Source organism: Bufo gargarizans, chromosome 2 (assembly GCF_014858855.1).
Source record: "Bufo gargarizans isolate SCDJY-AF-19 chromosome 2, ASM1485885v1, whole genome shotgun sequence".
Lineage (NCBI taxonomy): Eukaryota > Metazoa > Chordata > Amphibia > Anura > Bufonidae > Bufo > Bufo gargarizans.
Window position 1 is genome coordinate 266,954,989 of NC_058081.1, and position 27,621 is coordinate 266,982,609.

Genomic DNA, 27,621 nt, shown 5'->3' on the forward strand with positions numbered 1-27,621 from the left:
TGGGAGACATGTCCAGTGAGTATGCTGGCCATGCAAGAACTGGGATGTTTTTAGCTTCTAGGAATTGTGTACAGATCCTTGCAATATGGGGCCGTACATTAACATGCTGCAACATGAGGTGATGGTCGTGGATGAATGGCACAACAATGGGCCTCTGGATCTCGTCACGGTATATCTGTGCATTCAAAATGCCATCAATAAGATGCACCTGTGTTCGTTGTCCATAACATACGCCTGCCCATACCATAACCGCACCGCCACCATAACCCCACCACCACAACGTTGACGTCAGCAAACCGATGAACAGTGAAAACCTGGACTCATCCGTGAACAGAAGGCATCTTCAATGTGCCAGACGCCATCGAATGTGAGCATTTGCCCACTCAAGTCAGTTACGACGACGAACTGCATTTGCCCACTCAAGTCGGTTACGATGAAGAACTGCAGTCAGGTCCAGACCCCGATGAGGACGACGAGCATGCAGATGAGCTTTCCTGAGATTGTTTCTGACAGTTTGTGCAGAAACTTTTTGGTTATGCAAACCGATTGTTGCTGCAGCTGTCCGGGTGGCTGGTCTCAGAGGTGAACATGCTTTATGTGGAGGTCTTGGGCTGGCGTGGTTACACGTGGTCTGCGGTTGTGAGGCCGGTTGGATGTACTGCCAAATTCTCTGAAATGCCTTTGGAGACGGCTTATGGTAGAGAAATAAACATTTATTGCATGGGCAACAGCTCTGGTAGACCTTCCCGCAGTCAGCATGCCAATTGCGCGCTCCCTCAAACATTGCAACATCTGTGGCATTGTGCTGTGTGATCAAACTGCACATTTCAGAGTGCAGTTTGAGGTGGGATGGGTTATCTCAGCAAAGGAGAAGTGCTCACTAACACAGATTTAGACAGATTTGTGAACAATATTTGAGAGTAATGGGTCTTTTCTGTATGTAGAAAATGTTTCAGATCTTTGAGTTCAGCTCATGCAAAATGGGAGCAAAACCGAAAGTGTTGCGTTTATATTTTTGGTCAGTGTATATACACACACACATATATAACTACCCTCTACAAAATACACATATTACACAATATTCTTTACACCCAAAAGATATATTTGACCAGAAAAATACTTTTTTTTCACCTACGCACAATACAATACACACTCATATGCACAGCTACTGCCTTCCCACCAAGCACTCTTACCTGTCCCTCTTTCTAAGGAAGAATCAAGGATTCGGTAGGTTAGGATAAGGACTTTGCCTTTGGTTATGAAGGCTATAGTGTTGTAGATGTAAGCCACGTACCGGTGTAGGCTCTCCAGGATACAGTGAAGTCACGAACGAGAAAAGCACCCCCAACATCAGCTTTTGCCAAAACAGAATTTTACTTAAATGTGGCAATAAACACAACCACAAATGCTGAGAACAGACAATCAATTTACATACACCCAGCCCAAAGCCTGAGACCCTTGTTCTACACAGCATGGCGCCCTCCGATGGATGCAGGAGGAAAGGGAAGCAATTAACCTACTGGCGGGCACAACTAAACTGCCACAATTTACCTGTTATTACCCTAAAGGAACAAGAATCACTTGTGTGGTACGGGCTGGCCTGCGGTGCAGCACAACAGCTTACAATCTTACACAAATCTACAGTATTCCCTCTCCCATAACCGGTCCTGTAGCACATGCCTGAGTATTACTTCTGAGCAAAATGCCATCCTGGCTTGAGTTTGTGGGGATTTATCAGCTCTCCAAGGTGAAATGTCCCTTTAAGTTATGGAGTCCTTGCAATGAACAGTATTAACACTTGTGGCCTGATGCAAATAGAAACTCTAGCTAACTAACTACAGGCCTGGTCTCATTCTCTAGGCACTGTGATGAGGTGCGTGCACGATCTTACCGACCTAGGTCTACTTTGCATCCGCTGGTGACTCTGAACAGGACAAACGTCTCTCCAACAAGCATGTGGTACCGCAGTGTATGTTGCTTTGTTCCTCTGTTCTCATCAGAGTTCCTGGCAACAATCTTCCTTCCTCTGGAAAGGATCAGGATCCTGGGCATGATAAGCTTCACTTAGCTGCAGCTTTGGTCACTCTCACACCTGGATGTCGTCGGATTCACTGCTCACACAGTTCCTCAGTTTCTCTCACAGCCTCCTTCTAAGATGGCTGCTGGCTTCTTTTCCAGACCTGTAACTCCACCCCTCTCATGAATATGGAGATATATGTACAGTCTGTAGCTATGTTAGGAAACAGCAGCCTTTTGTGGCCAAACAGCAGAATGTCAGTCCAGAACATTTAATTTAATCACACAAACAGTGTTCAGTAAAGGAGAGCTGTTTCCCCATCTCACATAAGGACTGGTAGAGTGAGAGGGTTTGTAGTAAAATATATACTTAGCCTGTGGGTTGAAGGTCTTGTCTATAAAGCTCTGTCCATGGGGAGATGGTCTTTCTGTGTGTCTCCTCCTTTCTTCTCTCACCTGACTTCTTCCTTGTTCACTCCCTGGGTCCCCTTTTCATCCAAATTTTAGCCATTGACTATAATGTGGGACATACTTATTGGTCGTTGAGTTGAGTGAATGTGTTCGTAAATAGCCAACTGATATTTATGGTGGTTCCCAGGCTACACAAGCTGTAATATGGGTTCTTGGAAACTATACAATGGAACTGATCATGTGGGTGATAAAGATCATCTCCCTGTGTACCCTATTACAATAGCCTGAAACACCAAACACCCTACCAGCCGTAACATAGCTATATATCCATATCAAAACCCACATGTCACGACCGTAGACAGGGAAACACACTTACATGGAAAGCCCTAACCAGGGACAGCACCCAACCCACTGTTCCTGCCTACTTTCAGAGCAAGCCCTAAGTGGCAAGTCCACAACAGGTCGACCGTCCCTATACTGATAAGTGCAGGGAGCCAAACCAAGCACCCGTGGTTAAATCTACAGGGACCTGTTCACACACTGGAACCCAGATAAACACAGAGAAAGGTCGTGCAGAAAACAGTCAAAGCTGGGAGGTCAATACAATACGGAATCACAGAGTGTAGGGAGGTCTCAAGTAGTCAAGCAAAGGGTCAATAACAGATGGGAAAATAGAGTACAAAATCACTAAGCAGAGACAAAGTTCAAGTCAAGCTGAGATCAAATCCAATAGTAATAATCAAATACACACACTAGCAACTAAAGCACAGCAAGGGAAGACCTATAACTGTCAGGGAGTATTGCCAGCAGGAGCTTTAACTAGAGCAATGAGTCCCTGGATCAGAATAAGATAGGTCCAGGGACATTGTACCAAATTACAAGCCACTCTGAGATAAGCAGGCTGAATCACAACATACAGATAACACTAATCACCCCCAGCAAGCCCCCTGCAAGCATGTGCGCTTATGCGACACGCCCGAGCCCCAGACCGCGCCGATGGAGCTCGGACAGGTAAATTGGTAACATTACCCCCCCTCCCTTTTTACGAGGGGCCACTGGACCCTCAATCTGGAGTTAGGCTTCAATGGAAATTTGGTATGGAATTTCTTAATCAGACGAGAAGCATGGACATTGCGAGCAGATACCCATGTCCTCTCCTCAGGACAATACCCCTTCCAATGTACCAGATATTGAAGAGAACCTTGAACCCTCTGGGAATAAAGGATTCTCTCCCCCTCATACTCAAGCTCATCAAGAATAATTACAGGGTCAGGAGGCCTAGAAGGAGGAATTGCCTGTGGAACATATTTTTTAAGCAGAGAAATGTGAAAAACATCATGAATTCTGAAAGAGTAAGGTAACTGAAGACAAAATGACACTGGATTGATGACAGAGATGATCTTATAAGGTCCAATAAACTTAGGCACAAGTTTACCTGAAGGCACCTTGAGACATAAATTAGGAGGCACAAACAATTTCCCAGAAGCAAGTGTAGCTGGCCAGCTAAGACCTGTCCTAGGTTGCTAGTATAGCTTGTATGTGTATACAGCTAAACCTGCCAATAGCGTTAATACAGTTCCTATGTTTATGTGTTAAAGACAAAAGCAGAATTATTTACTGTGACATCATGTTTTGGATGTCATATTACTGTTATATTTTGTGTTCACAGAAGAAGAAAAAGATAATATGCCTTTCAGATTAATTTTGTAATGTAAAGTAAGCTCAGTGACACAGCAGAAACAACAGAAAGCAGTGTTAGGCTACATGCACACGACCGTATTTTGTTTCAGTGTCTGATCCGTTTTTTTTGCGGATAGGATGCGGACCCATTCATTTCAATGTGTCCGCATCAGTATGTCCGTTCCGTTGCTCCGCTAAAAAAATAGTGCATGTCCTATTTTTTTCTAGTTTGTGGACAAGGATAGGCATTATTACAATAGATCCGCAAAAAAAACGGATGCCATACGGAATGTCATCCGTTTTACCGCAAAACACACACGGTCGTGTGCATGTAGCCTTAATCTGTTGTTACTGGCCAGAAGTCTAGACCAATCACAGCCAGCTTCTCATACAGCAAGAGTTTTCATCAATCACAGACAGCATCACAGACAGCCTGTCTGGGAATTCCCCCAGCTCCTGCTGCTAGAATCATTATTCACCAGAGACAGGAGCTGAAGAGACATTTACTCCAGTGAGAGCTGAGTTTTATGGGAACAAGAGGCCAATATAGGTATTTAAAACAAGTTATATGTTTTCCTATTGTTAATAGTGTGAATAGAGCTGTATTCTGAACTGGTTATTTGTGTTTACTTGCAATTCCACCATTACTATAAGTAATGTTAGGACGGAATAGGTTAGGTTGCACAGGGGCCCTCTGTTGTCTGTGTCCGCCCCTGCGTATATACATATATATATATATATATATATATATATATTACACACACACGCATTCCATACATACATATGCATAATGAGAACTTGGTTGTAATTGTCTAGTTTCCTATACACTATCTATCCTTGGCATTATAGACACCCTTTGATTTCTGTCGGTTATATAAAACTTATAATATACAACTTATAAACAACTTTCTATAATTCAGTAGTTCAAGCTAACACATTTTGCAATGAATTTTAGAGAAACATTCCTCTTTCTCCACATCAGTCCATTTGGAGTCTAGACCAATACCCCAAAATAAATATGAATCCCAAAAATAAGGTCAGACCCCAGACCAGATGTCTTTAAGTAAAAATACACCCAACAATACAAACCTTATACTAGACCCCAAAAGGGACCATTGAATAAGTATGCACCCCAGAATAAATTCAGGTGTCAAATCACACCGTCACACAGATACCAGACCACCTAAACACATTTAGAGACCAGACCCTTTAAATACAGACCCCCAGAACAGAATCCCTAAATAAATACAAACCCAGACCCTTAAGTGAAATACAGCCTAACACAGACCCTCTAGCGCCTTAAATACAGACCACCCTAAATACAACCTCCAACCTCCTAAAACAAATACAGGCCAAACACATAGCCCCCCAGGAGCCTATACATTCTGGGCTTTACCCTCCCTCTGTGAAGCTTTATAGCTGTTTTTTGGCTTCGGGAACTCTTAGGCCCCTTTCACATTGGCGAGAATTCCGTGAGGTGAACGCATTGCACCCGCACTGAATCCGGACCCATTTACTCCAATGGGGCTGTGCACATGAGCAGTGATTTTCACACATCACTGGTGCGTTGCATTAACCACTTCAGCCCCGCTAGGTGAAACCCCCTTCATGACCAGAGCACTTTTTACACTTCGGCACTACACTACTTTCACCGTTTATCGCTCGGTCATGCAACTTACCATACAAATGAATTTTACCTCCTTTTCTTCTCACTAATAGAGCTTTCATTTGGTGGTATTTCAGTGCTGCTGGCATTTTTACTTTTTTTGTTATTAATCAAAATGTAACGATTTTTTTGCAAAAAAATGACATTTTTCACTTTCAGCTGTAAAATTTTGCAAAAAAAACGACATCCATATATAAATTTTTCGCCAAATTTATTGTTCTACATGTCTTTGATAAAAAAAAAAATGTTTGGGCAAAAAAAAAATGGTTTGGGTAAAAGTTATAGCATTTACAAACTATGGTACAAAAATGTGAATTTCCGCTTTTTGAAACTGCTCTGACTTTCTGAGCACCTGTCATGATTCCTGAGGTTCTACAATGCCCAAACAGTAGAAAACCCCCACAAATGACCCCATTTCGGAAAGTAGACACCCTAAGGTATTCACTGATGGGCATAGTGAGTTCATAGAACTTTTTATTTTTTGTCACAAGTTAGCGGAAAATGATGATGATTTTATTTTTTTTATTTTTTCTTACAAAGTCTCATATTCCACTAACTTGCGACAAAAAATTCTAGGAACTCACCATGCCCCTCACAGAATACCTTGGGGTGTCTTCTTTCCAAAATGGGGTCACTTTTGGGGTAGTTATACTGCCCTCGCAATTTAGGGGCCCAAATGTGTGAGAAGAACTTTGCAATCAAAATGTGTAAAAAATGACCGGTGAAATCCAAAAGGTGCACTTTGGAATATGTGCCCCTTTGCCCACCTTGGCAGCAAAAAAGTGTGACACATCTGGAATCGCCGTACTCAGGAGAAGTTGGGGAATGTGTTTTGGGGTGTCATTTTACATATACCCATGCTGGGTGAGAAAAATATCTTGGTCAAATGCCAACTTTGTATAAAAAAATGGGAAACGTTGTCAGTTGTTTTGCCAAGATATTTCTCTCACCCAGCATGGGTATATGTAAAATGACACCCCAAAACACATTCCCCAACTTCTCCTGAGTACGGCGATACCAGATGTGTCACACTTTTTTGCTGCCAAGGTGGGCAAAGGGGCACATATTCCAAAGTGCACCTTTCAGATTTTGCAGGCCATTTTTTACACATTTTGATTGCAAGGTACTTCTCACACATTTGGGCCCCTAAATTGCCAGGGCAGTATAACTACGCCACAAGTGACCCCATTTTGGAAAGAAGACACCCCAAGGTATTCCGTGAGGGGCATGGCGAGTTCCTAGAATTTTTTATTTTTTGTCACAAGTTAGCGGAAAATGATGATTTTTTTTTTTTCTCTTTTTTCCTTGCAAAGTCTCATATTCCACTAACTTGCGACAAAAAATAAAAAATTCTAGGAACTCGCCATGCCCCTCACGGAATACCTTGGGGTGTCTTCTTTCCAAAATGGGGTCACTTGTGGCGTAGTTATACTGCCCTGGCAATTTAGGGGCCCATATGTGTGAGAAGTACTTTGCAATCAAAATCTGTAAAAAATGACCGGTGAAATCCGAAAGGTGCATTTTGGAATATGTGCCCCTTTGCCCACCTTGGCATCAAAAAAGTGTCGCACATCTGGTATCGTCGTACTCAGGAGAAGTTGGGGAATGTGTTTTGGGGTGTCATTTTACATATACCCATGCTGGGTGAGAGAAATATCTTGGCAAAAGACAACTTTTCCCATTTTTTTATACAAAGTTGGCATTTGACCAAGATATTTTTCTCACCCAGCATGGGTATATGTAAAATGACACCCCAAAACACATTCCCCAACTTCTCCTGAGTACGGCGATACCAGATGTGTCGCACTTTTTTGCTGCCAAGGTGGGCAAAGGGGCACATATTCCAAAGTGCACCTTTCGGATTTTGCAGGCCATTTTTTACACATTTTGATTGCAAGGTACTTCTCACACATTTGGGCCCCTAAATTGCCAGGGCAGTATAACTACGCCACAAGTGACCCCATTTTGGAAAGAAGACACCCCAAGGTATTCCGTGAGGGGCACTGCGAGTTCCTAGATTTTTTTTTTTTTTGTCACAAGTTAGCGGAAAATGATGATTTTTTTTTTTTTTTCTCTTTTTTCCTTACAAAGTCTCATATTCCACTAACTTGCGACAAAAAATAAAAAATTCTAGGAACTCGCCATGCCCCTCACGGAATACCTTGGGGTGTCTTCTTTCCAAAATGGGGTCACTTGTGGGGTAGTTATACTGCCCTGGCAATTTAGGGGCCCAAATGTGTGAGAAGTACTTTGCAATCAAAATGTGTAAAAAATGGCCTGCAAAATCCGAAAGGTGCTCTTTGGAATATGTGCCCCTTTGCCCACCTTGTCTGCAAAAAAGTGTCACACATCTGGTATCGCCGTACTCAGGAGAAGTTGGGGAATGTGTTTTGGGGTGTCATTTTACATATACCCATGCTGGGTGAGAGAAATATCCTGGCAAAAGACAACTTTTCCAATTTTTTTATACAAAGTTGGCATTTGATCAAGATGTTTATCTCACCCAGCAAGGGTATATGTAAAATGACACCCCAAAACACATTGCCCAACTTCTCCTGAGTACGGCGATACCAGATGTGTGACACTTTTTTGCAGCCTAGATGCGCAAAGGGGCCCAAATTCCTTTTAGGAGGGCATTTTTAGACATTTGGATCCCAGACTTCTTCTCATGCTTTAGGGCCCCTAAAAAGCCAGGGCAGTATAAATACCCCACATGTGACCCCACTTTAGAAAGAAGACACCCCAAGGTATCCAATGAGGGGCCTGGCAAGTTCATAGAATTTTTTTTTTTTTGCATAAGTTAGCGGAAATTGATTTTTTTTTTTTTTCTCACAAAGTCTCACTTTCCGCTAACTTAGGACAAAAATTTAAATCTTTCATGGACTCAATATGCCCCTCAGCAATTACCTTGGGGTGTCTTCTTTCCAAAATGGGGTCAGTTGTGGGGTGTTTGTACTGCCCTGGCATTTGAGGGTCTCCGCAATCATTACATGTATGGCCAGCATTAGGAGTTTCTGCTATTCTCCTTATATTGAGCATACAGGTAATGAGATTTTTTTTTCCGTTCAGCCTCTGGGCTGAAAGAAAAAAATGAACGGCACAGATTTCTTCATTCGCATCGATCAATGTGGATGAAAAAATCTCTGCCAAAAAAAAAAAATGGAGGGGAAAGGCGTCTGCCAGGACATAGGAGCTCCGCCCTACATCCATACCCACTTAGCTCGTATGCCCTGGCAAACCAGATTTCTCCATTCACATCAATCGATGTGGATGAATAAATCATTGCCGGGATTTTTTTATTTTTTTTTTGATATATATACAAAGTGTTTGCCAAAGCATAGGAACGCCGCCTCCTCCTCAGCTCGTATGCCTTGGCAAACATATCTGTCACTGCAGAGGAGAAAATCCCGTCTTGCAGCGCCGCATACACCGACTTGCGTGTAATCTGACAGCAGCGCAATGCTTCTGTCAGAATGCACATCGGTGCTGCAGCTAGTCAATCGGTTGGTCCACCTGGAAGGAAGGAAAGAAAAAAAAAAAAAAAAGAAAAGAAAAAACCAGGCCGCAACGCAATAATTTTATTAACTTTGCAACAGAACATATAAACGTTAACTTTTTTAACTGAACATTAACGTGTTTGCTTACTGGTGTGTTTTTTTTTTTTTTTGTTTTTTTTTTACCTTTATAGAACAAACCTCTCCTTCCCCATGGGTCAATGTGCAAAGCGCAAATCGCCCAAAGATGTGGCGAAGTGCGTTATGCACTTTGTCCCATGTGAAAGGAGACGTTTGCAGCAGCAGTGAGTGAATGGGCCCTAATAGCCCTGTGTGCCTGTCCTGGTGAGATGATCCCTATGCTAATAGTGTACCTGTGAGTGGTACTTCCGGAAACACTCTCCAAAGCATAGGGCAGAGTGGTCCGGACAGTCAGGACAGAAATAGCGGGTGTCACGCCTTATTCCACTCCTGCTACAGACACGACATCTTTTTCGGGGTGACTGTTGGGTTGAGGTACCAGGAACGACATTGGGGAAATGTCGCTCGTGTAGACGGCTAACTACACTGGTGGTTGGGGCCACGGAACCTCCTGGATACAGGAGGTTCTCGATGATCTCTTCCTGAAATTTGAGGAAGGATCCAGTTCTCCCAGCCTTACTGTAGAGAACAAAACTATTGTACAGAGCCAATTGAATTAAATATACAGACACCTTCTTATACCAGCGTCTGGTGCGTCGGGAAACTAAATACGGAGACAACATCTGGTCATTGAAGTCCACCCCTCCCATGTGGAGGTTATAGTCGTGGACTGAGAGGGGCTTTTCAATGACACGGGTTGCTCGCTCAATTTGTATTGTCGTGTCTGCGTGAATGGAGGAGAGCATGTAAACGTCACGCTTGTCTCTCCATTTCACCGCGAGCAGTTCTTCGTTACACAGTGCGGCCCTCTGCCCCCTTGCAAGACGGGTGCTAACGAGCCGTTGGGGGAAGCCCGCGCGACTAGTTCGCGCGGTACCACAGGCGCCAATCCGTTCTAGAAACAAATGCCTAAAGAGGGCCACACTTGTGTAAAAATTGTCCACATAAAGATGGTACCCCTTGCCGAATAAGGGTGACACCAAGTCCCAAACTGTCTTCCCACTGCTCCCCAGGTAGTCAGGGCAACCGACCGGCTCCAGGGTCTGATCTTTTCCCTCATAGACACGAAATTTGTGGGTATAGCCTGTGGCCCTTTCACAGAGCTTATACAATTTGACCCCATACCGGGCGCGCTTGCTTGGGATGTATTGTTTGAAGCCAAGGCGCCCGGTAAAATGTATCAGGGACTCGTCTATGCAGATGTTTTGCTCTGGGGTATAAATATCTGCAAATTTCTGGTTGAAATGGTCTATGAGGGGCCGAATTTTGTGGAGCCGGTCAAAAGCAGGGTGGCCCCTGGGACGGGAGGCGTGTTGTCACTAAAGTGCAGGAACCGCAGGATGGCCTCAAAACGTGCCCTGGACATGGCAGCAGAGAACATGGGCATGTGATGAATCGGGTTCGTGGACCAATATGACCGCAATTCATGCTTTTTTGTCAGGCCCATGTTGAGGAGGAGGCCCAGAAAAGTTTTAAGTTTGGAAACTTGGACTGGTTTCCACCGGAAAGGCTGGGCATAAAAGCTTCCCGGGTTAGCGGTGATAAATTGTGTGGCATACCTGTTTGTTTCGGCCACAACTATGTCTAAAAGCTCCGCAGTCAAGAACAGCTCAAAAAATCCCAGGGCCGAACCGATCTGAGCTGTCTCAACCCGAACTCCAGACTGGGCAGTGAAAGGGAAAACTACAGGTGCGGCTGAAGTTGGGGACTGCCAATCAGGGTTTGCCAGCACCTCTGGGATTCTAGGGGCTCTACGGGCACGTCTTTGCGGTGGCTGCGACGGGGTCACTACTGCACGTGCCACCGTACCAGCTTCAACTGCCCTTCTGGTGCTCGCTACTTCACCAGGTTGTACGGCAGTGCTGGTACTAGGTCTAGGGAGGGCTGGGCTGCTGGTGTATGCCTCACCACGTAATCCGACAGCACCAGCCCCACTCTGCTGCTCTTGAAGCGGATCCTGCGCAACCTGCGGTCTAGCGACACGGGGCCGGGTACGCCTGGTGCTATCAGGGACCTCAGCCTCCTCGTCCGAACTTTGGGTCAGAGAGCCACTGCTTTCTACAGGTTCGTATTCTGACCCGCTGGATTCATCAGATGAGGGTTCCCACTCCTCATCCGACTGGGTCAGAAGCCTGTAGGCCTCTTCAGAAGAATACCCCCTGTTAGACATGTGGGCAACTAAATTTAGGGGTATTCCCTGAGACTACCCAAGAAAAAAAAAGCAAGCCTGTCTTACAAAGGGGAGGCTAGCGAAGTACCGGAGGCCGCTGCGGTTGATAAAAAATATCAAAACTGATTTTTTTATCGCCGCAGTGCGTGTAAAGTGAATGTGCAGTGATCAAAAAAAATTTTTTTTTTGTCACTGCGGTGGGGCGGGTGTGGGCGAACGCACGTGTGGGCAACCGATCAGGCCTGATCGGGCAAACACTGCGTTTTGGGTGGAGGGCGAACTAAAGTGACACTAGTACTATTATAGATCTGACCGTGATCAGTTTTGATCACTTCCAGATACTATAAAAGTACAAATGCTGATTAGCGATACGCTAATCAGCGAATAACGGACTGCGGTGCGGTGGGCTGGGCGCTAACTGATCGCTAACTACCTAACCAAGGGACCTAAACTATACCTAAAACCTAACGGTCAATAACAGTGAAAAAAAAAAGTGACAGTTTGCACTGATCACTTTTTTCTTTTCACTTGTGATTGACAGGGGTGATCAAAGGGGTGATCAAAGGGTTAATTGGGGTTCAGGGGGGTGATCAGGGGCTAAAGTGTAGTGTTTGGTGTACTCACTGTGTAGCCTGCTCCTCTGCTGGATCCAACCGACGAAAAGAACCAGCAGAGGAGCAGGCAGCCATATATCAGATCATATTTACTAATATGATCTGATATCTGGCACTTTGATTGGCTTTTTTAAAAATCAGCAACCTGCCAGCCACGATCATTGGCTGGCAGGTTGCTGACGAAATACATCTCGACGAAATGCCGGCGCGAACTGCGCACGCGCGGGCGCATACTCGCGGCATCTCGCGTCTCGCGAGATGACGCGTATATGCGTGACTGTGCGCAGCGCTGCCACCTCCGGACCGCACATCTGCGTTAGGCGGTCCGGAGGTGGTTAAAATCGCAGCAAGCTCTGTATTGTGTGTTTTTCACACAATGCAGGCCCAATAGACATGAATGGGGCTGCGTGAAAATCGCAAGCATCCGCAAGCAAGTGCGGATGCGGTGCGATTTTCACGCATGGTTGCTAGGAGACGATCGGGATGGGGACCTGATTTTTATTATTTTTCCTTAGAACATGGTTATAAGGGAAAATATTAGCATTCTTAATACAGAATGCTAAGTAAATTAAGGATGGAGGGGTTAAAAAAAAATTTTTACTCACCTCATCCACGTGTTCGCGCAGCCCGGCTTGTCTTCTTTCTTCTTCTTTGAGGACCTGGGAGGAAAAGGATCTTTGGTGATGTCACTGCAATCAATGGACCATGTGATGGACCATGTGATGAGCGCAGTGACATCACCAAAGGTCCTTTTCCTCCCAGGTCCTCAAAGAAGAAGAAAGAAGACGGGCTGCGTGAACAAGTGGATGAGGTGAGTTTAATAATTTTTTTAACTCACCTCATGCATATGTATGGGTCTGTGTGTGGGTCTGGGTGGGGGGCTGTGGTATTTGAAAAGATTAGGTGTCAAGCTGTCAGCCACCTTAACTGTTGGACTACTGTAACTTCTGTAAATTACAGTTGATTGCTATGGGGCATTCTATTTTGGAGAATCTTCCAGTAAGGGTACTTTCACAATAGCGGCAGGGGAGTCCTACAGGCTGTTCACCCGCCGGAACAGCCTGTCAGATCCGTCCTGCCGATAGTTCACGTGTGCCCCCGGACTGCCGCTCCGTCCCCATTGACTATAATGGGGCGGGGGCAGAGTTCCAATGTCAGCGCACGACGAGAGGCACCTGGATTAAAAGTACTGCATGTCGTACGAGGGATGAGTTACCCGGGATCCCATTTACTTTATTAGTTTCCATTATAACATGGTTATAATGGAAAATAATAGCATTCTTTAATTCAGAATGCTAAGTAAAAGGTCCATTGTGGAGTTAAAAAAATAAAATAAAATGTAACTCATCTCATCCACTTGATCGCGCAGCAGGGCTCATCTTCTTTCTTCTTCTTCTTGCAGGACCTGGTGTCACGGAAGGTGTACAGAAAACTAGAAGACACAAAATGAAGATCCGACTGACTGGATCTAAAACTAAGGAACCAAAGGGAAAGCCCTGCAACAGACCTGGCTCTTTCCCTAACTGCTCAGCCTATCTCAATGGTAGATGATCGCATATCCTCGTTCCTCGACTGTATAACACCTGAACACCCTATAATAGTGAGGGGACACGACCACCGGCTCCCTACACTTGATACGGAGGGAGTCAGGGTCACCTGGGATCCAGCAAGCAGGAAAACACAAATGAATGAACAAAACTTATCTGTAGAAGACTCAGTAGTAGCATCCAGCATGCACACACTCCAGGAAGTTGTATAAACCGCAAAGTGATGCAGTATGGGAAGGGATTTAAAGGGATGCAATCAGTGCAACTACATGACAGCTGAGAGAGGCTAACGAGATGAGAAAACGAAAGCAAAACAAATGGAACCTCAAGCAGGAGGTTCTAATGAACGTCTGTCAGAGCTTCTCAGATGTCTGGTGGTGACACCTGGCTGGAAAAGGACCTTTGATGACGTAATCACACTCACCATGTGGTGAGCATGGTGTACTCTGCGCTGGTTCTGCAGAATGAAGATAGAAGATTAAGTCATCAAAGGTCCCTTGGCAGGTCGTGAAAGTAGAAGAAAGAAGATGCCGGCTGAGCGAACATCAGGTAGAGGTGAGTTAATTTTTATTTTTTTAACCCCTAAAGACACATTTTATTAAGCATTCTGTATTAAGAATGCTATTATTTTCCCTTATAACCATGTTATAAGAGAAAATAATAAAGTATACCGAACACCTAACCCAAACCCAAACTTCAGGGAAGAGGTCCGGCTTCGGGTCTGGGTACCACAGTCAGTTTTTTATCACGCGCGTGCAAAAAACATTGCGCCCGCACGATAAAAACTGAACATTGAACTGACTGCAATTGCGTACCTACTTGCACGATTTTCTATGATCGCAGACGTAACGCATCCGGACCTAATCCGAACATACTCGTCTGCAAGGGGACTAAAGACATAAAATTGGCTTATATGCAATCATGCGCACTACAGCTGTCACCGCTACAATTGCTACAAAAGGTCTAGGTGTAGCCCCAGTCATATCAAATTGCTTGTGAATGTGATTGCTGCAGTCTGCAGTAGGAACAGATGGTTTATTCACATGCGGCAGATTTGTTACAGAACTGTTAGCAACTATCCCATTCATTGGTATAGAGTTTGGTAGGGTACATTTAATCTTATTTTTATTTAAGATACACTGGAATAATAAAATAATGTGCTAATGTGCAAATGTGCACATACCCCTTGATTACATTTTTCTATTTAAAGCACAACTCCAGTCAATATTTTCCAATAGATATAGTCAAGGAATACATTGCTGTATTCAATTAAGATGCATTGCTATCTATGATCAGCTTAGCTTACAACTGACACCATGTTAAAGAATTATGAGCATATATTTCAGCAATTAGCATATTGCCCATATGTCACATTTCTGAATAACATTTAAAATGTAATTTAATTGGCTAGCACACTGACCTCAGTTTGTCTGGTCATAAATGTACTGCTCTTGCAAAGAAACAATAATGAGAACATATTAAATTATAAAAGCATAAAAGTGCCATAAAAATGACCAGTCGGTGTTAGTCAAACTAGTAACATAGTAATAAAGTGGATAAGGTTGAGAAAAAGACACAGGTTCGATTAAAGTATAACTGTCATTTCAGGTAATCTTTCAGAATGAGCAGGCATATGGGTCTACATAATTGAGGAATAAAACTATCTCTGACCATTACCGTATATGACATGAATCTGACATTTTTAGCAGTTTGTCCTCGCAATCTGTCTGCAACTGTAATATTTTCAAAGCTAGTTGATGGAGACTAGCTACTCATCATGTTGGAGCATACATATGTCATGGAGAAATGGGATAATCTGCTCCCTAACTATCTATAGTAGAACCGCAGAGGCAACCACAGTAATAGAGGACATCATTCAGTAGTACTAAGAAGTTTAGATGTAAATCCAGCAATGAGGTTAAAACAGTAAATCACTTAGAAATCTCTGATATGCTACTTTAACATCTCTGGTGAAAATATCCGGCAGGCTGTTACGATAGAGGTTTTGCTGGATTCTACAGTTCACAACCAGAACCCCATTGATTACAATGGTATCCAGTGGTGATCTGGTCGCTCATCAGCATGAAGCAGTTTTTGTCTGGAAGACAGCCAGCATTTATGCTGGAACACAGTTGGCACACATTACCAAACACACTCGCACACACACAGTGCCATAAAAAAGTATTCATACCCCCTTGAACTTTTCCAAATTTTTTCACGTTACACCCACAAGCTTAGATGTATTTTAATGGTATTTTATGTGACAGACCAACACAAAGTAGCAAGTATGTGTGAAGTGAAAAGGAAATGATACATTGTTTTCAAAATGTTTAATAGACAAAAGTCTGGAACATATGGCGAGGATTTGTATTTACCCCCCTGAGTCAATACTTTGTAGTACCACCTTTCACTGCAATTACAGCTGCAAGTTTTTTGGGGTATGTCTCTACCAGCTTTGCCCATCTAGAGGCTGACATTTTTGCCCATTCTCCTTTGCAAAATAGCTCAAGTTGAGCAACTTTCAAGTCTTGTCACAGGTTCTAAATGGGATTTAGGTCTGGACTTTGACTGGGTCATTCCTACACATGAATATGTTTCAATCTAAACCATTCCATTGTAGCTCTGACTGTATGTTCAGGGCTGTTGCCCTGTGGTCACGACTGTGTCTCGGTCTGGTTGTGGTTCACCGTGACACTTTAGCCATGGATGCTGGTTGTTTTGCAGCATGTTTGTGTTTTGCTCCTTCCTCCGGGTTCCTTCCCTGTCTGGTGCTGGAGGGGTTAACTACCTGGCTGGGTTTGGTCACTTGGTGTTTATATTGCCTGTGGCTTGTAGGCTGGAGTCAGTTGTCCTCCAGCATTTGTTGGTGCTGGAGCCTTGCTCCTTTCCTGGGTGTTCCATCTACCCAGTCCTTGTGGGCTACCTAGTGGGACATCACTGTCTCCCCCATGTCTCCTCTTTGTCTTTTACCCTTCCTTACTTGTCTCTTTGTATGGTGTGGGTTTTGTTTGGGGTTTTATTGTATGTCTACTTGTTGTGTCTGGTCTGTTGGTGTTTGTAGTCCAGCATGTTTGCTAGATATTTCCCCTGTCTGTCTGTGCCTTCGGTGAGAGGGCCCAAGGGTTTCCCGGAGGGGGAAAAACAAGTCAGTGAGCAGCTCTGCTGGGGGCCGCCATGCGCCCTGTCCGCATGGGGGTCTAGGCAGTTACTGGTTTGCTGGATTCTTTGTTTGTTGTTCTGTGCTGTGTCCTGTTTGGTGTTTGGGTTCCAGTACAGATGCATGGGTTCCAGTCATTGTTGCTGTGGCAGGTGCAAGTGCTTGTGGTTATGGGCTCTTACCTACCGATCCAGTGGCTGTTCTCTGTCTTTCCCTTTCTTTGCAACTAGGCCGGTGGAGACTCCTGCTCATCTGTGTCTTGGAAGAACAGGTCGTCTCAGCCCTGTCTCTATTTCAGGAGTAGGGCCCTAGGTTCCTGTGTATGAGCCATCCTACCATCTGGGTCCGCTCATACGGCTAGGAGTCAGGGCAAGGACTAGAGTGACAGTAGGAGACGACCTGCTCCCTGTCCTTGATGTCTAGGTTTAGTTGTCGTTCCCATTTCCCTTCGATGTTCGGTGGGGAGTTTTCCCACACTCCCCACCGTGACACCTGCTGGAAGGTGAACTTCCACCCCAGTCTCAAGTCTTTTGCCGCATCTACCAGGTTTTCCTCCAGGATTACCTTGTATTTAGCTCCATCCATCTTCCTATCAACTCTGACCTGCTTACCTGTCCCTGCTGAAGAAAAGCATCCCCACAGCATGATGCTGCTATCATCTGACGAGAGCACCTTATTCCACGTGTTTGCTGTTTCCCCTACATGGCTTGTGACAGACTTCAAATGGGTCTTCTTATGGCTTTCTTTAAAAAATGCCTTACTTCTTGCCACAAAAAGGCCAGATTTAGGGAGAACACGGCTAACAGTTGTCCTGTGAGCATACTCTCCCACTGAGCTGTGGATCTCTTTAGTTCCTCGAGAGTCACCATATGCCTCTTGGCTGCTTCTCTAATTAGAGTTCTCATTGCCTGGGCTATCAGTTTAGGTGGACAGCCATGTGTTGGTAGATTTGCAGTTGTGCCATACTCCTTCCATTTTTGGATGATAGATTGAACAGTGCTCTGTGAGATGTTCAGAGCTTGGAATATTTTTTTATAGCCTAATCTTGCTTTATACTTCTCCGCAACTTTATCCCTGACCTGTCTGGCATGTACCTTGGTTTTCATGATGCTGTTTGATCACTAATGTTCACTACCAAATCCCTGAGGCCTTCACAGAACAGCTGTAGTTACACTGAGAATAAATGACATACAGGTAAACTCTATTTACTATTTCTATTTTACTATTTCTACTTCTGAGGGCAATTGGTCACACTGGATTTTATTTAGTGGTATCAGAGTACAGGGAAAATAATGCGCTAAAACAATAGATGCAAACATAATATATGGACTAAGCCCTCACTCTAATAATAAAATCTGAGACTCTCAGCCAATATATTTTGATCAAAACACACCTGTGGCCACCTACCCATGCCAAGGTGGTCTCAGTCAGGCAGGTCCTACTCTAAACCTACCTATGCCGTATTAGGCATCTATATTCAGGAGAGCAGACCCTGCACATATAATGTGCTGATCCTAGTTACCACTATGTGCACCAAGCAACCAATGAGAGGAGGAGCATGCACAGCTATATGTACCACCTAATCAAGGTTAGATAGGAAGGGCAAAAGTGCAAAAGAATGCTACTCCCAAGATAGAAGAGCATTCACACCTAAAGGTGCCACTCCTTCAAGACTAATCAAAAATCACAGAAAAAGATACAAAACATCCTGCACGATATGATAGCAAATATGCGGATGTGCATGGCTACATTTATAAAATCATGGAAAATAATGCACTAAAACAATAGATGCAAACATAATATATAGACTAAGCCCTCACTTTAATAATAAAATCTGAGACTCTCAGCCAATATTTTTTGATCAAAACACATCTGTGCCCGCCTACCCACACCAAGTCTTTCAGGCAGGTCCTACTCTAAACCTAACAAACAGAAATTAGATGTTAAAACAGTGAAGTTATCAATCACATGAAAAAAGTAAAGTTAAATACCTAAGAGCTGACGTAAAAGTTTAAAATAATATACCTTTATTATTTTTCCATCAATGGGAATAAATACAAAGTGTCCAAAAAAATTTTCCCAAAAGAAAAAGAAAAATGATAAAGAAAATTATAATCTTAGTATCAGGAAGAGGATGCGCATCAGCTCTATATCTGCTGGATAAGCCGTGTGGGTCCCCAGTCAGTTATCCTTGAATAGGTTTGTTTATATCAGGATGCTTACCTTCCCCCACTACCGGCTTAGGAGCTAAGTATCATCCATATATATCTTGTTGCTCCTAAAATCCCTACATGTCTTGTTTCCATCTTTTTTCATAACCCCCTGATGAACCTTAAGGTGGAGGGGAAACGCGTTGGGATCACTCTATTTCAGTTTTATCTAAATGCTACATTTTTTCATCTATCTAACAAGAGATTTTAACCATCTCATTGTACATGTATATTCTATGACTATTGGAGATATAAAGGTACGGATGGAGTAGAGTTAACACTCCTGTTTTCTGAGATTTCTGAGTTGTGTCATCTAATCTCAGCAAACACCTTCAATTGCTTTTCAATGTCTTTTGTGTGTAGGGTCTGGATAGGGAATTTCAGGTTTTAGGAACAGTAACCCTGGGCTGATACATTTTTAGGGCAAAACAGGGACATTTTTGCCCTATCATCCTCTTTCTGATACTAAGATTATAATTTTAACATAGTAACATAGTACATAAGGCCAAAAAAAGACATTTGTCCATCCAGTTCGGCCTGTCATCCTGCAAGTTGATCCAGAGGAAGGCAAAAACAAACTGTGAGGTAAAAGCCAATTTTCCCCACTTTAGGGGAATAAAAAATACATTCCTGACTCCAATCAGGCAATCAGAATAAGTACCTGGATCAACGACCCCTCTCTAGTAGCTATAGCCTGTAATATTATTACGCTCCAGAAATACATCCAGGCCCCTCTTGAATTCCTTTATTGTACTCACTATCACCACCTCCTCAGGCAGAGAGTTCCATAGTCTCACTGCTCTTACCGTAAAGAATCCTCTTCTATGTTTGTGTACAAACCTTCTTTCCTCCAGACGCAGAGGATGTCCCCTCGTCACAGTCACAGTCCTGGGGATAAATAGATCATGGGATAGATCTCTGTACTGACCCCTGATATATTTATACATAGTAATTAAATCTCCCCTCAGTTGTCTTTTTTCTAAAGTGAATAACCCTAATTTTGATCATCTTTCAGGGTACTGTAGTTGCCCCATTCCAGTTATTACTTTAGTTGCCCTCCTCTGGACCCTCTCCAGCTCTGCTATGTCTGCCTTGTTTACAGGAGCCCAGAACTGTACACAGTACTCCATGTGTGGTCTGACTAGCGATTTGTAAAGTGGTAGGACTATGTTCTCATCACGGGGCATCTATGCCCCTTCTGATGCAACCCATTATCTTATTGGCCTTGGCAGCAGCTGCCTGACACTGGTTTTTGCAGCTTAGTTTGCTGTTTATTAAAATTCCTAGATCCTTTTCCATGTCAGTGTTACCGAGTGTTTTACCATTTAGTATGTACGGGTGACTTGCATTATTCCTTCCCATGTGCATAACTTTACATTTGTAATTTTTCAACCTCATCTGCCACTTATCTGCCCACGCCAACAATCTATCCAGATCCCTCTATAGTAGTCATTTTTTCTTTTTTTTGGGGGGGGGGAAATTATTTTTGGACACTTTGTATTTATACTCATCTACAGAAAAATAATAAAGGTATATTATTTTAAACTTTCACGTCAGCTCTTAGGTATCCTACTCTAAACCTACCTGTGCGTGCTCCTCCTCTCATTGGTTGCTTGGTGCACACAGAGGTAACTAGGAGCAGCACACTATAGGTGCAGGGTCTGCTCTCCTGAATATAGATGCCCATACAGCATAGGTAGGTTTAGAGTACAGTTATTTAAAAAAAACATATATGTTTATGCAGTCACGTATGCTGGAAGTACAATCAAATTAATCTACATAAAACTGTTATTTAGATTTATTATAGTCTACAGAAATACTCATCTGTCAAGTAATGGAATCTTCAGCATATATAAAGATATCATCATGATACAAAAAAAAAACTCTGATAAGATATTCATTTCTTGAACTTCAGAGAATTTTTTTTTTTGTCTTGTGGTTAGGCGATGCTTCATCCTGCACATGTCACTATTAGGATCACAGCAGTAGTGGACACAAGTACTATTAATTATGCAGAAAGGCCAGTCTCCTAGAAGTTTAATGGAATTGCTGCTTCTATATTCATTAGCTCAATGTTCTTTTTACACCAGGGATTACAGAAGGCAATAATATGAAATATATATATATATTCTGGGTGAAATATATATCCCTTCCAGAACTTTTCCTCACACCTTGTCACTATAAATATATATATATATATATATATATATGAGATATATTCAAACACTGCAAGTGCAATTCCTAATACATATTCTGCTACTTAAATTCACCATTACTGATAATAATATAACAATAACAAAGACAGGTGCACTCTGTGGTATTACTAACATACATACTGGTGTAAAATTGAGAGATTAGCCAACATATCCTACTTGGAGGACATGTTTGAGCATGAGCACCGTGCCAAGGTTTCTCAAATACGCGTCCTCAAGTAGCTCGGGACCTAATGCTAAACCTACCTGTGCCGTATGGGCAAAACCAGGAACCAGTGGGTGAATAACAGGAGCGCAAGGTCCAACTCACAGCAATCTCCCAGTAACCTCCAGCATGTGACCATGCATACAGTGGGAGGAGGGAGAGAGCTCTGAGCCCCGCCCAAGACTGGCTGATATAGCCCAGGCCTCACATGTGCACCAGAATGTTGCCTGTAGATGGAAATAAAGGCACATCCAGACTAGGAGTTTCTACACCGCCAAATAAATCAATATACAAACTACATATTGGCGTGGTATTAAAAAACAGGAAGTGCTCAACCCCATATGCAGTGGTGCATCTATACCGGGGGGCAGATCCTGCACTTGCATACAATGGATGATGCCTGCATCAACTGTGAATACACAGTTAATTATGGTGGGCAAGATGTAGCTGGATACAAAATGTAGTAGATTCAGTTTAGTTGAATATAAGGTTGATATGGCAAATTCCATATAGCTGAGTATAAAGTTTATATAGCAAGCTTGGTACAGCTGAGTATGGAGTCACTGCAGTGAACTCGGTATGGCTGAATACAATAATTATGGTTGCTGCTCTAAGTTCAGAGTTCCTCCAATGCCCTCAGTATGGCTGAGTACAAAAATGTGGTGTTTTCTTAATTGTGGCAGTTCTTAACACATATAGCAACACTTGTATATAGTTGTATGTACGTTACCACTCTTTGGAGGTTCGCTAGGTTGCAGCAGTCTCTGGCTCCCGGTGGCTGGGTACAATTCGTGTGCTGATACAGCATCCCACATAACGTTGCAGCGTCCCACGTGGCGTCCCACGTGACCGGGAGCTGATTGTTGTTTGGTTGCGGGGAGTCCCGAGTGCTTCCTAATACGGAGTGTCTCGTTTGGTTAGGAGCAGTATCTGTGATCTGTTATTCGTGGTTCAGATGGTTCTTCATCCAAAATGAGGGGATCTGGACTGGTACTTTAATCCTAAAATCCCGAATCTTATGCTGCCATTTCGGGACGCATTTCGGGACTATCAGTCCCTTCCTCAGTGGTAGGCAGTATACTGATTTGCTCTCCTTTATAAAGTGAAACTTTAATTGTAGAGGGTGTGGCTTCTGAAAAACATATATATAACATGGGGAATGGATTTGAAATTGTTTCATTAGAAATGGCGTGATTTACAAAATACCAAAAGCTCCCTTGCGTTTTCCATGCGATATTTATGCAATAAATGTCCAATTAGTAGATAATGGAATAAAAATGGAATACAAAGTATTATACTTGACTCTGGAGGGTTTATCATACTTTTCCACATGTATATAATATCCATAAGACAAATAGAAAGAATAATAAATAAATATGAAAAATAAATATAAAAAAAAACTTTTTTGTATGAAAGTGATGGCAGTTCGTAACACAAGTGTTGCTATATGTGTTCCGAACTGTCACAATTGAGAACGCCACAATTAAGAAAACACAGCATTTTTGTACCCAGCCATACTGATGGCATTGGAGTAACTCTAAACTTAGAGCAGCAACCATAATTATTGTATTCAGCCATACCGAGTTCACTGCAGTGACTCCATACTCAGCTGTACCAAGCTTGCTATATAAACTTTGTACTCAGCTATACGGAATTTGCCACATCAACCTTATATTCAACTAAACTGAATCTGCTACATCTTGTATCCAGCCACATCTTGGCCACCATAATGCACTGTGTATTCAGCTATACTGGGCCCATTGAAAAAGACTATTAGTCTATTACAGCTTTGCCGTTGGACCATATGATTAACTGTTTGTAAAAAGGATTACAGTGCTGATGATGATAGGTTCAAAAGGCTGTCCTTATGAGCATCAACTTATATGTTTTTATCTGTATTGCTTTTTAATAATTTTAGCATTAGTATATTTTTTTCAGATGTGGATTTGGGAGCTAACAGTTTGTAACCTTTTTTTTGGGCATATTAGCCAATATTAGCAAACTTTATAACATAGGAAGCTGGTTGGTTGCTCTCGAATTCAGGATACTGCAATGATATAATGTATATATAATAGGAAGGAAATCCGGAATTGCGTTAGTGAAGAATCTACAACCGTGTATCACTGTGTTTGGAGATCAATCCATTTAGCAATTTGGAATAATAACCATGATTTTAGACTAATTAATTCTTGCTATTTAAAATAATAAATATATAACATAATGTACTATATCTCCTTATAAACTCTAGAGATCTGAGTGCCCTCCAACCTTTCATTATCTTTAACATAGCCAAGACGGATCCGTCATAAACTCCATTGAAAGTCAATGGAGGATGGATCCGTTTTCTATTGTAGCAGATTGTGGCAGAGAAAACGGATACGTCCCCATTGACTTGCATTGGGGGTCATGCCGGATCCGTCTTGCTCCGCATCCCAGGATGGAAAGCAAACTACAACATGTTGCGGTTTGCTCTCCGGTCTGGGAAGGCAACTAAATGGAACGGAATGCATTTTGGAGCGTTCCATTCTGTTCAGTTCAGTTTTGCCCCCATTGACAATGTATGGGGACAAAACTGAATCATTTTTTTTTCTGGTATTTAGCGTGAAAGTAGCCTTAACGTGATTTAGATGCCACATATAGACTGCTTGCTGTTATTACTAACCACCAAATACTCTCTGTCACCAACTTGCCTGTTGTCTGGGGCTCGGACACTGCAGCACGATCACCCGCTCCCTTAGCTCACACCTGAGCTACACCCACCGGTGATGTCAGCGCTCAGGTGATTATCTCCCTATTTAAGGCTGCAACTGGCAATTACCTTTGCCAGTTATAGGTTTTCCTTGCTGTGCTCTGCTACCTGTGTGTATTGTACTGTTGCTTTTTGGATATGACTTCGGCTATACCTTGACCTCTGTCTCTGCTTAGCGATTCTGTACCTTCTCCCTGTCTGGTATTGACCCTTGGCTTGTTATTGCTCCCTCCTTCCGCTTTGTGATTCATTTGGTATTGATCTCCTGGTTTAACTGTTTCTGGATCGACTTTCCTTGGCTTTTGTCTGTCCTGTGTGTGAACAGGTACCTGCGGTTCCGCAGGCACTTGGTTTGTTTCTCTGCACTTACTAGTATAGGGAACGTCGACCAGTTGTGGACTTGTCGCCTAGGACTTGTTATGCAAGTAGGCAGGGTCAGTGGGCTGGGTTCAAGTTAGGGCTCACTCTGTGTGTGCGTGTCCCTACCTACGGTCGTGACACTCTCCCTCAAATATTTGTTAGAAAGCCCTTTGTGGTAACCGGGCAACCGTATGGTCAAAATTTGCCCCATTATATACTTTGCCTCCATAGATATTATAGGATTCCTCAGGGGAGCTAGGGATTGGGGTCCAGGTGTTAAGGTAAATATGTTAGGGTATATGCTGCATTAATGCGTAGATGAAATAAAGACCCAAATATGAGGGCACTAATCTTTCAAATGGGGATAAAGGCTATGGTAAATCTAACAGAAGCATGTGCATTCTCCTGAGATCAAGTTCCTGAACTCAATGCTGCTTCAGTAGGAATCGCATAACCTCTAGTAACCCTGGGAGCTATATCTGCAGTGGCAGGGAATAGGAGAGCATGTCACAATGTTCTTCTTTCAGTGCTGGCATCTGGCATCACTACCAATACCTCAGATACAGTATGTGGCAATATTACAACTATATACATTCAGTATGTGTGGCTCTTCCTGGCGTATAGTGGCATAACCACTGTTATTATTTGAACCTATATAGTTTACTAGCAAAGCACTTATATAACATCACATGGTGATGCTTAAACCCTAGATAGTGACAGATCCAGAATTGACTGTCAAAGAAACACAACTACAAAGCATGATGAGAAATGTAAACACATGGTGCCATATGAGCAATAACTTAATAACTAACAATTACTTTACCAATACTTATCTAAAAAAAATACAAACCAAATTGTGGTGAAAAATAGCCGTGGTCCTTTATTAAGGGTTACATAATATAATAATAATAATAACCATGAATAATTAAATAACCAATAAATAAATACTCATTAAATATTCATTAAGTTGACAATTGTCCCCCCAGCAAAGCTGGGTGACTAACCCCCTCTAATTCCGGACCATGACTTCTTAACAGGGGAGGGCGGGCAGGAGGATGTCCTCTTCTTCCAGGCTCCGCGGCGGACAAGCTCCCGACCTGCTGGGACCATCTATAAATACTTGAATTTCCCGCCCCAGAACTTCATCCACCAATCAAATACTGTCAGAAAACAGGTGCCTCAGTAACAGGTAGGTAACCAGGAACCAATCAAAATCTGTTTGTTAAATTACCTCAGAACCACTGTAAATAAGCACATAAGTTAATAGGAAAAAAGGGGGTAAAAGGGGGGGAGAAAAGGAGAGACAGAATAAACGTTCTACCACTCCCATCATGGCCTTCAGCATACACTTCCGTGCCCACTATCATGGTGCCATATGAGCAATAACTTAAACTATAACAATTACTTTACCAATACTTATCTAAAATAAATACAAACCAAATTGTGGTGAAAAATGTCAATGGTCCTTTATTAACCACTTAAGGACCACAGGTTTATACCCCCCTAGTGACCAGGCCCTTTTTTACAAATCGGCACTCCACAACTTTAGCGGTTTATTGCTCGGTCATGCAACTTACCACCCAAATGAATTTTACCTCCTTTTCTTCTCACTAATAGAGCTTTCATTTGGTGGTATTTTATTGCCGCTGACATTTTTACTTTTTTTGTTATTAATCGAAATTTAACGATTTTTTTGCAAAAAAATGACATTTTTCACTTTCAGCTGTAAAATTTTGCAAAAAAAACGACATCCATATATACATTTTTCGCCAAATTTATTGTTCTACATGTCTTTGATAAAAAAAAAATGTTTGGGCAAAAAAAAAATGGTTTGGGTAAAAGTTATAGCATTTACAAACTATGGTACAAAAATGTGAATTTCCGCTTTTTGAAGCAGCTCTGACTTTCTGAGCACCTGTCATGATTCCTGAGGTTCTACAATGCCCAAACAGTAGAAAACCCCCACAAATGACCCCATTTCGGAAAGTAGACACCCTAAGGTATTCGCTGATGGGCATAGTGAGTTCATAGAACTTTTTATTTTTTGTCACAAGTTAGCGGAAAATGATGATGATTTTATTTTTTTTATTTTTTCTTACAAAGTCTCATATTCCACTAACTTGCGACAAAAAATAAAAAATTCTAAAAACTTGCCATGCCCCTCACGGAATACCTTGGGGTGTCTTCTTTCCAAAATGGGGTCACTTGTGGGGTAGTTATACTGCCCTGGCAATTTAGGGGCCCAAATGTGTGAGAAGAACTTTGCAATCAAAATGTGTAAAAAATGACCGGTGAAATCCGAAAGGTGCACTTTGGAATATGTGCCCCTTTGCCCACCTTGGCAGCAAAAAAGTGTGACACATCTGGTATCGCCGTACTCAGGAGAAGTTGGGGAATGTGTTTTGGGGTGTCATTTTACATATACCCATGCTGGGTGAGAAAAATATCTTGGTCAAATGCCAACTTTGTATAAAAAAATGGGAAAAGTTGTCTTTTGCCAAGATATTTCTCTCACCCAGCATGGGTATATGTAAAATGACACCCCAAAACACATTCCCCAACTTCTCCTGAGTACGGCGATACCAGATGTGTCACACTTTTTTGCTGCCAAGGTGGGCAAAGGGGCACATATTCCAAAGTGCACCTTTCAGATTTTGCAGGCCATTTTTTACACATTTTGATTGCAAGGTACTTCTCACACATTTGGGCCCCTAAATTGCCAGGGCAGTATAACTACGCCACAAGTGACCCCATTTTGGAAAGAAGACACCCCAAGGTATTCCGTGAGGGGCATGGCGAGTTCCTAGAATTTTTTATTTTTTGTCACAAGTTAGCGGAAAATGATGATTTTTTTTTTTTTCTCTTTTTTCCTTACAAAGTCTCATATTCCACTAACTTGCGACAAAAAATAAAAAATTCTAGGAACTCGCCATGCCCCTCACGGAATACCTTGGGGTGTCTTCTTTCCAAAATGGGGTCACTTGTGGC